General features: G+C 43.6%; 1 protein-coding gene across 1 annotated transcript in view; it reads left to right on the forward strand.

The window, feature by feature from the left end:
- Positions 1 to 2,157: 2,157 nt before the first annotated feature.
- The window catches only part of TET1 (tet methylcytosine dioxygenase 1), a 123,455-nt gene continuing 114,432 nt past the window's right edge, over positions 2,158 to 11,180 (forward strand). The window contains exon 1 of the mRNA XM_075000226.1: positions 2,158 to 2,261. The gene's annotated coding sequence lies outside the window, so the exon portion shown is untranslated. The remainder of the gene's footprint in view (positions 2,262 to 11,180) is intronic.

Genomic DNA, 11,180 nt, shown 5'->3' on the forward strand with positions numbered 1-11,180 from the left:
GTTTACTTGTGGCATTGATTTAATTGATCAAAGTTTTGTTTATCCACTTTGTTTTATTAGTTAGTTCTGTAGTCAGTTTGTAACTGATGTTTTGGTATGTTAATGGCAGGTAGCCTGGCTGACAACAATTTTATATTTTTTCTAATTAATGTTAAAAAATAAAGACTTATTTATAAACAAATGTTATTATCATTAGTGCATCACATCATATAAAGTTTATTTCAGATAACAAAGATAAATACACCAATTCAGGGACAAATGGTAGGCTGAATTGAAACACTCCTTCTTAATACTTTTGTCTATTTCAAGCCATATGTCATACTGTAAATCTACAGTTCTTGCCACGTCCCTCTCCCTATTACATAAGCTATCATTTCATTCACAAATACAACACATGGAATCAATCCCCATCACTTCATATGCAGTTATCTTGTTCATAAGTACAATGTATGGCAATATATCACCCTCCCCATTTTATTATATGATGTGCCAGGTATTTCCCAGCCTTGCTATCAAAAGAGCACTTTTCAAGGAATAAACAGAAATAGCTGAATCCTAAATTTAGAGACACATTAAAGAGCATGGCTCACTTTCCAGTTTGACAAAATGTCTGAGGCAACAATAGGAAGATATTATGGTGTTGCGTACACTTAAAAGTTGACCATCTGCAGTGAAGACTTGAAGAGGTGGATTATTTACAGTAGCAGTGTCCAATTGGAATTCAAAGATTGTCACACTTATGGTTGTCATCTTTACATATTCACCACAGTATATTACCTCCTCACACATTCCAAATAAATGCTCTCCCTTCCCTCAGAGCCAGACACTCTTAGCCCCCATTTAAGTACATGCCCTTCTCCCCCTCAAGAGCCAGGCACCCCTAGCCCACCATTCTAATTCAATGCTGGCGACTCACTAGAGTTACCTCCAGGGCCGCCATGCACTTCTCCCACCAAGTGGATGACCCTCCCTGCTTGTGGCTCTGAGGAGGAGCGGCATTGAAAGGCTCCAGAAGCCGCATGCAGCTCTAGAACAGTGGGCTGGCCACTCCTGTATTAGCCACAACACAGTTTGCTATTCCCCACATGGTGAGTGGTGAACTTAGTGGACAGCCCATGATTTATGGTGACAAAAAAACTCCTTCCCCCACTGTGGGAAGCATCTGCAGCACCATAGCTATCTCACAACAGTGACTGGAGTATAAAACAGGGCATCAGGTTTCCCTCAGGACTGACTGTGAAGGATTTTGGAGGGCTGACTTCAGCAGCTTCACTTTCTCTGTGGCCTATCAATTCAGCATCTCTGGATGAGCTGCCATTATGATGCTGGTTCCACTATGGGCCATGTATGCACAGATGCCTATTTAATTGGAATATGCACATTCCCTTCCTGGTTGCATTAAAAATAACAGGGCAATGTTTTAAAACGAACAATCACACAATCTTGAATACCAATCCAGAGCACTGAGCCCTTAGATCTAATAAATTCAAGATTTCTACATGTACATTGGGCATCACACACCTCAGAGGTGATGAATTTTAATTATGGAACGATAACCTTTCACTCCATACTTCACAAAATAATTAGTTTTGCACTTTTTAAAAAAAACTGAAGCCAGAAGGATGGGTCTGAAATGTTTTTCAGTGTCTGTTTTTAGGTCAAAGCCACTATGCACTGGTAGCAAACTTCTGTTTAGAAACAAAGTCTAGGGGACAAACCTGCAGAGGCCCCAGGAGGTGGCCAAACAGAACCCATTAGGTCTTTCCCATTTTTCCCAAAGATGCTATAAACAGAGGGCAATTTCACTTTCACTGAAGGCAACTCTTCTATTGTGGGACCGTTGTCGTTGTATCTGGTATTCTCAGCTATTTCGCCTTCATTTTCCTATAACAAGAGAGAAAAGGGCAGAGTTCTGCCTAAAAAGACCAAAAAGGGCAGGGCAAGGAATCCCACTCCAGCGAGGGGAGATCCAGCTCGCGTTTTGCGTTCTACGAGGAGGGCTAGGTCCAGCGAGAGCATAGCCGAGCCTCCCCCAGGGTCTGGCTTGGGGCGAGGCCAGCCTTCCGGGGAGAGCACGTTTTATTCCCCGCTGCTACTATTCCGCACGGGGCTTACTTTGCGCTCCGAGCTGGATGCTTGGAGGGACGCGCCAAGCTGCACGAGCCATGGAACTCCACTTGCTCCTCTCCCGCTGCGGCTCGCCCAGCCGTGCCCGGATCGCCCTTTCCTGTTAGCGCCCTGCTGACAATGCAACAGCCTTGGTATGTATCTGGGGTCAAGACGTGGAGCGGCTAACGTGCCCCGAGGGGCGGCGAAGCTCCTTTTCGTGCCGGGAGCCCCCTTTAGCCGCGCGATTGGAGACCAGCAACGACTCCTTCGGTAGTTCCCAAGTTTAGCTGCAGCCTCCCTAGGAGAGACGTGGAAAGTGCAAACAGGGACACCCAGGCGAGCGAGCCGCTCGTAAAACTCACAGCGAGTCGGTGAGCTGTCTGGGCAGTTTTCTTACGGGCCGGAGCGCTCTGCACGGACGTGGGGGGTGGGGGAGAAATGTTGGCGAGTATTGAAACGAAAGACTGTTGGCTAAGGGACTGGGGCAGGCTGGGCTCCGTCGGCACTGCTGCCTTGTTTGCCGTATCGTAGTCAAGAGAGTGCTGGAAAACCCCGCCAGGCGAGCAGAGGTGCCTTAAGTGTCCCTGGAAGGGCAGGGAACAATTAAAGGGATTCTGACCAGGCGTTTCGGCTCTCCTGTGCTTTGGAAAGGAAGGGAAGGGAACGGCCCGGCCATGCAGCATCCTTTGGCTGTTGCCTGTAACGCGGGTTGGGGTTAGTCTAAGTAATTCTGGCGTGTTTTTTCCTCTCTCTCGAAAAGTTCGGAGGCAAATTCTGGCCTCTTCATTGATTCCCAACTGTGTAAGTCCATGGATGGGTGTGGAGTCTCTCCCGATTTCTATCACTGTAAGTGAAAGCCTAATTTGATCCATTGTTTGGCTCCCCTCTCCATGAGAAGACTTACGATCGTAGCCAGAGACCATATGACTACTTTTTTTACCTCTTACACAAACAAATCCCCACCTCTTTCTCTTTAGAAAAAGTAGGGCCAAATGCTTGTTTTTGGAACTGGCAAGTATTTTACACTGCAATAAAACACCCCCTAGCACTAACTAAGAAAGAACAAGCTATCTGCCCTTGTGCTCTGCGAGGCCTCTCCTTTCAGAAGCTCACCGTAACAGGCAGCTGGAGAAGGATAACAACATGCCTGTAGGGCTGCTTTCAGACTGCTAAAACATGAGGTTAGTGAGCCAGCCATTTGCTTATGTGGCCATTGAAGCTTCTCACATTGAGACACTTCAGAGTAAATGCTGAGATGGAGGCTCATCAGGGGAACAGGCGCTCCTGCCAGTCTTCTTAATTGTGTGTCACAAGTACATAGTTCCTATTGCTGCTTCTCCACAACCAGTAGTGGAGGAGTATCAAAAATATCTTAGGTAGAAGGGTGCTTTGGTAGTAGAAAAGGAAGAAGACTTGGGACTCCCTTAGAAGTTTGTTGTTGGCCTCTAGGAGGAACTGCTTCATTCCCTACCTGGAGAAATAAAGTGAGGCAGATGGTTTGGGGACTGCATGAATTAGGAGTTGGGTGAGGGGGAGGTTGAAAGGAAGCTGAACATAGAATGGCTTGTGAAGGCTGGGGCAAGATCTTGTCCCAACAATTTACTGTTGGTCTTCAGGGAATTTGGAGGGAGTAGGGCAATTTACTGGATAGAATTGATTGGGGCCAGGTGGCTTGTCTGAGAGGCATTGATTGGGGCCAGGTGGATTGTGTGGGAGGGGGCAGAGGTTAATATTTATAATTTACATCTCTATGATCTCAAAAAGACATGGTATGAAAAATAGCCCACATTCATCCCTGGTGTAACACAGCAGAAGTCAGTGGAGTTACACATGGTAGACATTTGGCTAGTTACAAATAGACATAAACTGTGGCAGTGTTTAAATTTATTATATCACTTCTATCTCTGGCTACACAACAGCTGGGTTATTTTTGCGACTCTGGACAGCATAGGGTTCAGCATAGTTGAGACTGTCTCATTTTCAACTTAATGAGATACTGTTCCTTTAAGGAGTAGAAGGAAGTGTGCATGTGGGCATCCTGAGCAGGGCATGAGTGCATTGATGTCACTAAGCACATGGAGCTGCAAGAATCAAGCTGTGTAAACAAACTTGTCAGTGGCATTATATTAGGAATAAATTTGGCTTAATTTCTCTAATTTTTAAAATCATCCTATAAAATTAGGAAATTGTGAAACTGAACAACTATGTCCTTGTAATGGGACACATCTTAAATGCTTTTAGTAACTACTGGTTAAACGAATTATTTGTCGATTTGTCTTTTTACACTTCAGAGCCAATGGAGAAATTAAAGTTCACAACATTTTATATCAAAATAAACATGTCTGAACATGGTCCAGCTGGTTTCAGTAATTTTTAAAAAAAGATTGAGATTTATTCTGGGTTTAGTTATTCCGTGACTTGGCCCAAACCTGTTAGGTGCTGTGCTCCTTTTGCTCCCATTAAAGTCAGTCAGAATCAGTATACTTCTGTGGCTGGGCGGAGCTGGAGAAATAACCTAGCTGTACCATGCCCTGAAGGGAATCATGTCTAGTCCGTCTCAGGCAGGAGATAGACCATAATTGTGGTATGTACAGACAGACTGATCATGTAAAGCAGGTAGTCAAAGAGTTAAATTAAAAGTGAGATTTAAAAAAAATGATGGGCATTTGAGATCTCTGCACAGCAAAGCTTTGATGTATAATGTTTTGAAGTCTCTATTGATCATGTTTGATTTCAGGTGGCGTGCGCCTCACAATTGTGAATGTTTACAGTGCAAACGCTTAGACAAAATCTGGTTTTATGCACTTCTTACGCTCCAAAACACTCACCTTTCAGACTAAAATTTTGTCCCTGCCTGACTCTTATTTTTTTATTATGGGTTACTAAAAGTGGTTCAATCACTTCTTTAAAAGCAAAAAAATAAAAGCTGCAAAAACACATGCAAACTTCAAACATTTTTGGTGCAGAAGTCAGGTGGCACAAATATGTCTTAGAGGGGAATAGTTAATTCAAAAGTGCTTTGGGCTATCTGTTTTTCGTTTGTGTGATGTGCCTTTAAAAGTTACTTGGGGCCACTGGAGCAGGGGTACTGGTTTTTAGTAGTTTCACATTAGGAACAAACACTGACTGTGTCAATCATGAAATAAGGCAGAGCTTCACGCCTCTTGTAAGAATGCGTCAGGCCATGCACGCAATGTGTGCACATTTCACAGTGACTTTATGCCAATATTTAAGAGTGTTTCTTTGTTCTTGTAGCCCCAACTGGCATGTCTTCCAACCTTTTTATCACTCATTCTATTTAGCTGAAATTGTGAAAGGCTTTTTATATTCTATTTTCAAAACACTGACAAGTGTTTTCATTAGTCTCATTCACTGTCCATACTGTATATGGTAGATTGAGGGTTTAGTTTTATAAAATGCTAAATATTCATATCGCCTGTTGATGTCCTGCAGAATCAAAGATGCTCAGCAATTTGTAGGGCTGAGCCAGGAGTCAAGTAGCTTTGTCTTTCGCAGGAGCTGCTCCTACGAGCTGTTCCACATGGTGTAGACCTTTGAATCTTGGCAGATTTTGGGATCAGGATGCTGGTGTCTGATCCAGCATGTTTAAAGTGATTTTTTGCCATGGATTTTATGGGAGAAGGACTGGTCCTTCAGTGCACATAGACCACAGTGCTATTCATTATGCACACAGTAGAGAATAACAGAGACTTGCCGGGATGATTTGCATAACTGGAGCATGGTCATGGAAGCGAATAAACTGTTTAGGGAGGACAGGCAGGGCAGAAAAGGAGGAGGAGTTACGCTCTATGTGAGAGAGCATTATGACTGATGCTACAGAGCTCCAGTATAAGGAGGGAGAAAAGCCAATTGGTTCCTAAAACCAAACAGGAATAAGGGGCTTTTGAAAGGACCCCATCTACATGGGCGGCAAATGATCCAAAAGTGGCACTTTTGAAGTGTGCGTGGCCACCCTTATGCTAATGAGGCACTGCATATTCATGGCAGTGCCTCATTAGCATCTTCCGACCTCGCTTATTTACCATGCCCCCTTCGAAAAGAAGGGGCTAGTATAGACGTAGCCGTGATGCTGTAGTTGGTGTCTGCTGTAGGCCGCCAGATGAGGGAGATGAGGTAGATGAGGATTTCTTCAGACAGCTAAGAGAAGCTTCCAAATCACAGGTCCTGGTTCTCATGGGACACTTTCATTACCCGGACATTTGTTGGGAGCCTAATACAACAGCACACAGAAAATTTTTGGACATTGTTAGGGATAACTTCCAGGTACAAGTGCTGATGGAACCGATGAGGGGCCGTGCACAACTTGACTTGCTGTTCGCAAACAGGGAAGAACTAGTAGGAGAAATAGAAGTGTGTGGCAACCTGGGCTGCAGTGATCATGAGATGGAAGATTTCAGGATCCTTACAAAAGGAAGAAAGGTGAGCAGTAATGTACAGGCCCATGATTTCAAAAGAGCAGAGTTCGACTCCTGAGAGAACTGATGGGCAGGATCCCCTGGGAAACAAAGATGAAGAGTAAAAGAGTTCAGAACTCGTGGTATTTTTAAGAAGTCTTACTGAAGACACAGGAACAAACAGTCCCACTGCGTAGTAGGAAACACAAATATGGTAGACAACCAGCTTGGCTTAACAGGGAAATCCTTGGTCAGCTTAAACTCAAAAAGGATGCATATAAGAAGTGGAAACTTGGACAGATGACTAAGGAGGAGTATAAATAATGGAAGGGATCCTCAAGGAATCCATTTTGGAGCACTTGGAAGAGGGGAAAGTGATCAAAAGTAGTCAACATGGATTCACCAAGGCCAAGTCGTGCCTGACCAATCTGATTAGCTTCTATGATCAGGTAACAGGCTCTGTGGACATGGGGAAGTCAGTGGATGTGATACACCTTGACTTCAGCAAAGCTTTTGATATAGTCTCCCACAACATTCTTGCCCATAAATTAAGGACGTATGGATTGGATACATGGACTGTAAGATGGATAGACAGCTGGCTTGACGGTTGGGCCCAACAGGTAGTGATCAATGGCTCAATATCTGGACAGTGGGTTGGTTTCAAGTGGAGTGCCCCAAGACTTGGTTCTGGGGCCAGTGTTGTTCAACATCTTTATTAATGACCTGGATGAGGGACTGGATTGCACCCTCAGCAAGTTTGCCAATGACTCCAAGCTAGTGGGAGCAGCAGATGCATTAGGGGGTAGAGATAGGATCCAAAATGACCTGGATAAAATGGAGGACTGGGCCAAAAGAAGTCTGGTGTGGTTCAACAAGGAGAAGTGTAGAGTCCAGCGCTTGGGATGGAAGAATCCCAAATATTGTTACAGGCTAGGGACTGACTGGCTAAGCAGTAGTACAGTGGAAAGGGACCTAGGGATTATGGTGGATGAAAGGCTGGGTATGAGTCAACAGTGTGCCCTTGTCGCCAATAAGGCCAACGGCATATTGGGGAACATTAGGAGGCGCATTGCAATTTTAAAAGGGATTGGACATTGATATGGCTAACCAGAACATCCAGAGTGATACTCAAAGCTAACAAAAGTCTTGGAAAGGCTATTAAAACCATATGCTTTGGCACTCAAGCCCATTGCTAGCTGCTAGAAATTAGCTGGAGACCCAATGTGTGAGCCATTTCTTCCCCCACCCCCATTTTCCTATTGCAGAATTCTTATATCTTCCTCTGAAGCATCTGGTGCTGTTCACTTTTGGAGACAAAATACTGAGCTTGGGTTTGATTCAGGAAGCAAGGGCAACTCAACTGTGTGTGTGCGCGCACAAGTGGCCACATGCCCCGCCCCCTCCAAATGACATAGGCAGAAGGGGCTGCCAGCAGTCAGCAGGGCCAGAGTCGCCAGGTGTCTGGGGGCACTAGCAGGGGCGGCAATTTGTGTCTGGCACCCACAGGTGGCATCGCCCCTAGCCTGCACTTACTGGCAGTGGTGGGGGAAGTGGGGCAATGTGGGCCCCACTCGCTTGCTCCTCTGGCTCCTGGAGTGTTGCTTGGGGAAGGGGTGGGACTGACTCTCTGCTCGCGCGCTGGAAGCAGAGCAGCGTGGCTGGGGAAGTAGGGTGAGTTGTGGCCATGTTGCTCCATTTCCCCTGCTGCTGTTGGTGAGTGTCGGGGAAGTGGAACCCCAGCCCTGCTATTCCTGCAGGCTGCATCAGTTGAGGGAAGAGGTTGGGAGAGGGCAGAGCAGGGAGAGGCTGGGCCTGAGGTAGTCAGTTGTCCCAACCTGTCCTCAGGCTGGTGGCAGAGGTCATGTGGCCTTTGGCCCCCACGGCTCCCCTCACCAGTTGCCCCTTCCAGGATGGTAATGTCTGTGTTTCTAAATCTAAATTTGGCCCATAATGCTATGTACCTGGATTTTTAAAAATATAGTTCACATGAAAGTTTCAAAGGTTTTGTTTCCTGTCATGCAAATCTCTGACTTTTAAAAAAACATAACTATGCAAAGTATTTCATTATTGCATCCTAAGTGTGGTAAAATTAGGGTCCTGACCTAATCCTTACCTTGTTTGTGTTTTTCTTCTCCTAGATGGCACACGTTGTTTTCTCCCTTGCAGCTGTGTTTTTGAGGGGCCGCTGCTCTCTTCCATGATGCCATTAAAAGACTGTTACCATTTAAAGAACCTACATCTTCTTTAACGCTTCCAATTTCTCTTTTCCTCTTAAGACACTATTTGAAAAACATGAGTTTCATAAACATACTATTTCTGAAATGCTCTAGCGTACAGGAAATAGTATGTGGAGGATTTTTCATTTTTGTACTATATGAAGAATCAAGAGTACATTAAAAAAATATTTGCCTTTTTGATATCTTGCCAGTAATTTGGGACCAAATCCAGCAACTGCTGCTCAAACTCAATGTGAGTTTTGCCTAAGTAAGGACTAGAAGAATAGTAACAGAGAGGTAGTGGTGTTAGTCTGTTCTCCAACAAAACAAAGCAGCAGAAATGTAGCACTTTGTAGTCTTTATAATGTTACATTTCTGGTGTTAAGGACTAAAAGAGTTAGCTTTTGGTTAGCTTTATTGCCCTGTTATAGTTATATATGGGATAGTATTTAAATTTGTAGAATCATTCTGCATTTATGTTAGCATAAAGACAAGCACACTGTAATTGTAAGTATCTGGCATTTGCTACTAATATAGTTCATGAGGCAAGGATATAATCCAAACTTAAGCTTTTCCTTTTTTCATTTATTTATAGTTACAGTAACAAGCCAGCTTTAACCAGTACTGGTCTGTTCTAGCAGTGTTTTCCACAGAACTCCTTTATTCCTATTCTAGTTCCTTCTACTTTAGCTCAAATCCTTTACGGTGCTTGAAGGGCACACAATAGAACCCACTTGGCCTCTCTGCCAGGTGAGTCAGCAGAATAGCTTTGTATATCTGTGCAAGGTCCTAAAACTGACAGTTTGTTAGATTGACCCATTAGTTTTGGACACTGACAAGTTAGTGTATATGTTTGAAAGTAGATTTGTTTTCCTGCTATAGAAGTTAAAATTATGTAAAGTTACATTAAATTCTCTTGAGGGATCATGCCATGTGTCACTCTCCCTGAGACCCTTTTAGCTGATGCATTGGGTGAGTTATCTCTAGCTCCTTGCTAGAAAAGATAAGAGTCACTGATGCTGTGCAAGGAATACTATGAGGTTAAAATAAGACCTTATGCATTTTAAAAAAATCCTGATCTGTTACACCAGATATTTAAACAGAAATGCTTTTTAAGTTATGTTTACATATGTGACATCTGGCAAGAAAACAGAGAAATAGAAATTGGTAAACATTTTTTGACAGCAGAACCTCAGAGTTACGAACATCAGAGTTACGAAGTGACTGGTTAACCACATACCTCATTTAGAATTGGAAGTATGCAGTTAGGCAGCAGCCGAAACCTAAATAAATAAAGCAGATACCATATAGTACTGTGTTAAAGGTAAAATACTTAAAAAAATTAGAAAATCAACAAGTAAATTTTCTGTGCTTGTTTCATTAAAGTTGATAGCTAAAAGCATTTTAAAGTTTCAAAGCTGTATTAAATCAATATTCAGTTATCAGCTTTTGAAAGAACTGTTTTGCTCAGAATTACAAACGTTTCAGAGTTATGAATAACCTCCATCCCAGAGGTGTTTGTAACTCTGATATTCTACTATATCACTATTAAAGCACTTGCTGAATGTGTAGGATTTACTAGTTGCTCGCTGGGTGTGGGCACTAGCTTTTATTGGGGGCCCTAGTTTTCTGAGGAGCATGTGCTGTACTTTTCCCAATGGTTTGATAGCAGGAAGTGAGTGTTGGCAGTCCTAGTGGGGCAAAAACTCTTAACTCCTCTCCCTGTACATAAGAATAAGTACTGTTGTTGGCCGCATTACTTATTTTTCACACTTCCATCTCTTGCTTCTTTATATTACAAGCTACTAGGAAAAGAAAAGCAGTGTGGGTGGATGGTAGAGCTTGTGATTTTTTTAAGTGTGTGTTGAAATGGGTAAGAAAAGGGTAATCCCTAACTTTGGCTGCTTCCAAGTCTTTCCCTCATTCAACCAACCACCCATCTCCATGTCCCTCCTTTTTTGAACCCAAGCCATTAATTTTCCCTTTTTGGTCCTTCATAGTCCAGTTTTTTGAGGTGCTCCTCCTTCCCCATCCATTCTCTGCTTGTCCCAATTTACCCCTTCAAGTCATTCCAATTGACTTCTGTTCAGAAATATCAATTAATTCTGGCTTGTTCTTTCCCAGATAGACCACTTCTAGACCCCAGTTCATCACCTTTTACTGACCATCCCTTTGTGTGTGCTTCTTTCTCCCCAACTATTTTATCGTCTCACCTGTTCTCCCCACATCAGTTAATCCGCTGCACCCTCTTTATATTCCTCACCCCACCATTTCATCCCTGAATTCCCCTGTCCCAGCCCTCACTTTTCACTCTGTTCTTCCCATCCCAGCAGTTAATAATTCCCGCTCTCCACCATGTAATTCTTTCCCCACTTCAAAACCCCAGCATTTAACCTTGTGTCTCCTGCCCCCTACTGTGAGCATTTTAAATCATTTTTCA

This window comes from Carettochelys insculpta, chromosome 7, assembly GCF_033958435.1.
Source record: "Carettochelys insculpta isolate YL-2023 chromosome 7, ASM3395843v1, whole genome shotgun sequence".
Classification (NCBI taxonomy): domain Eukaryota; kingdom Metazoa; phylum Chordata; order Testudines; family Carettochelyidae; genus Carettochelys; species Carettochelys insculpta.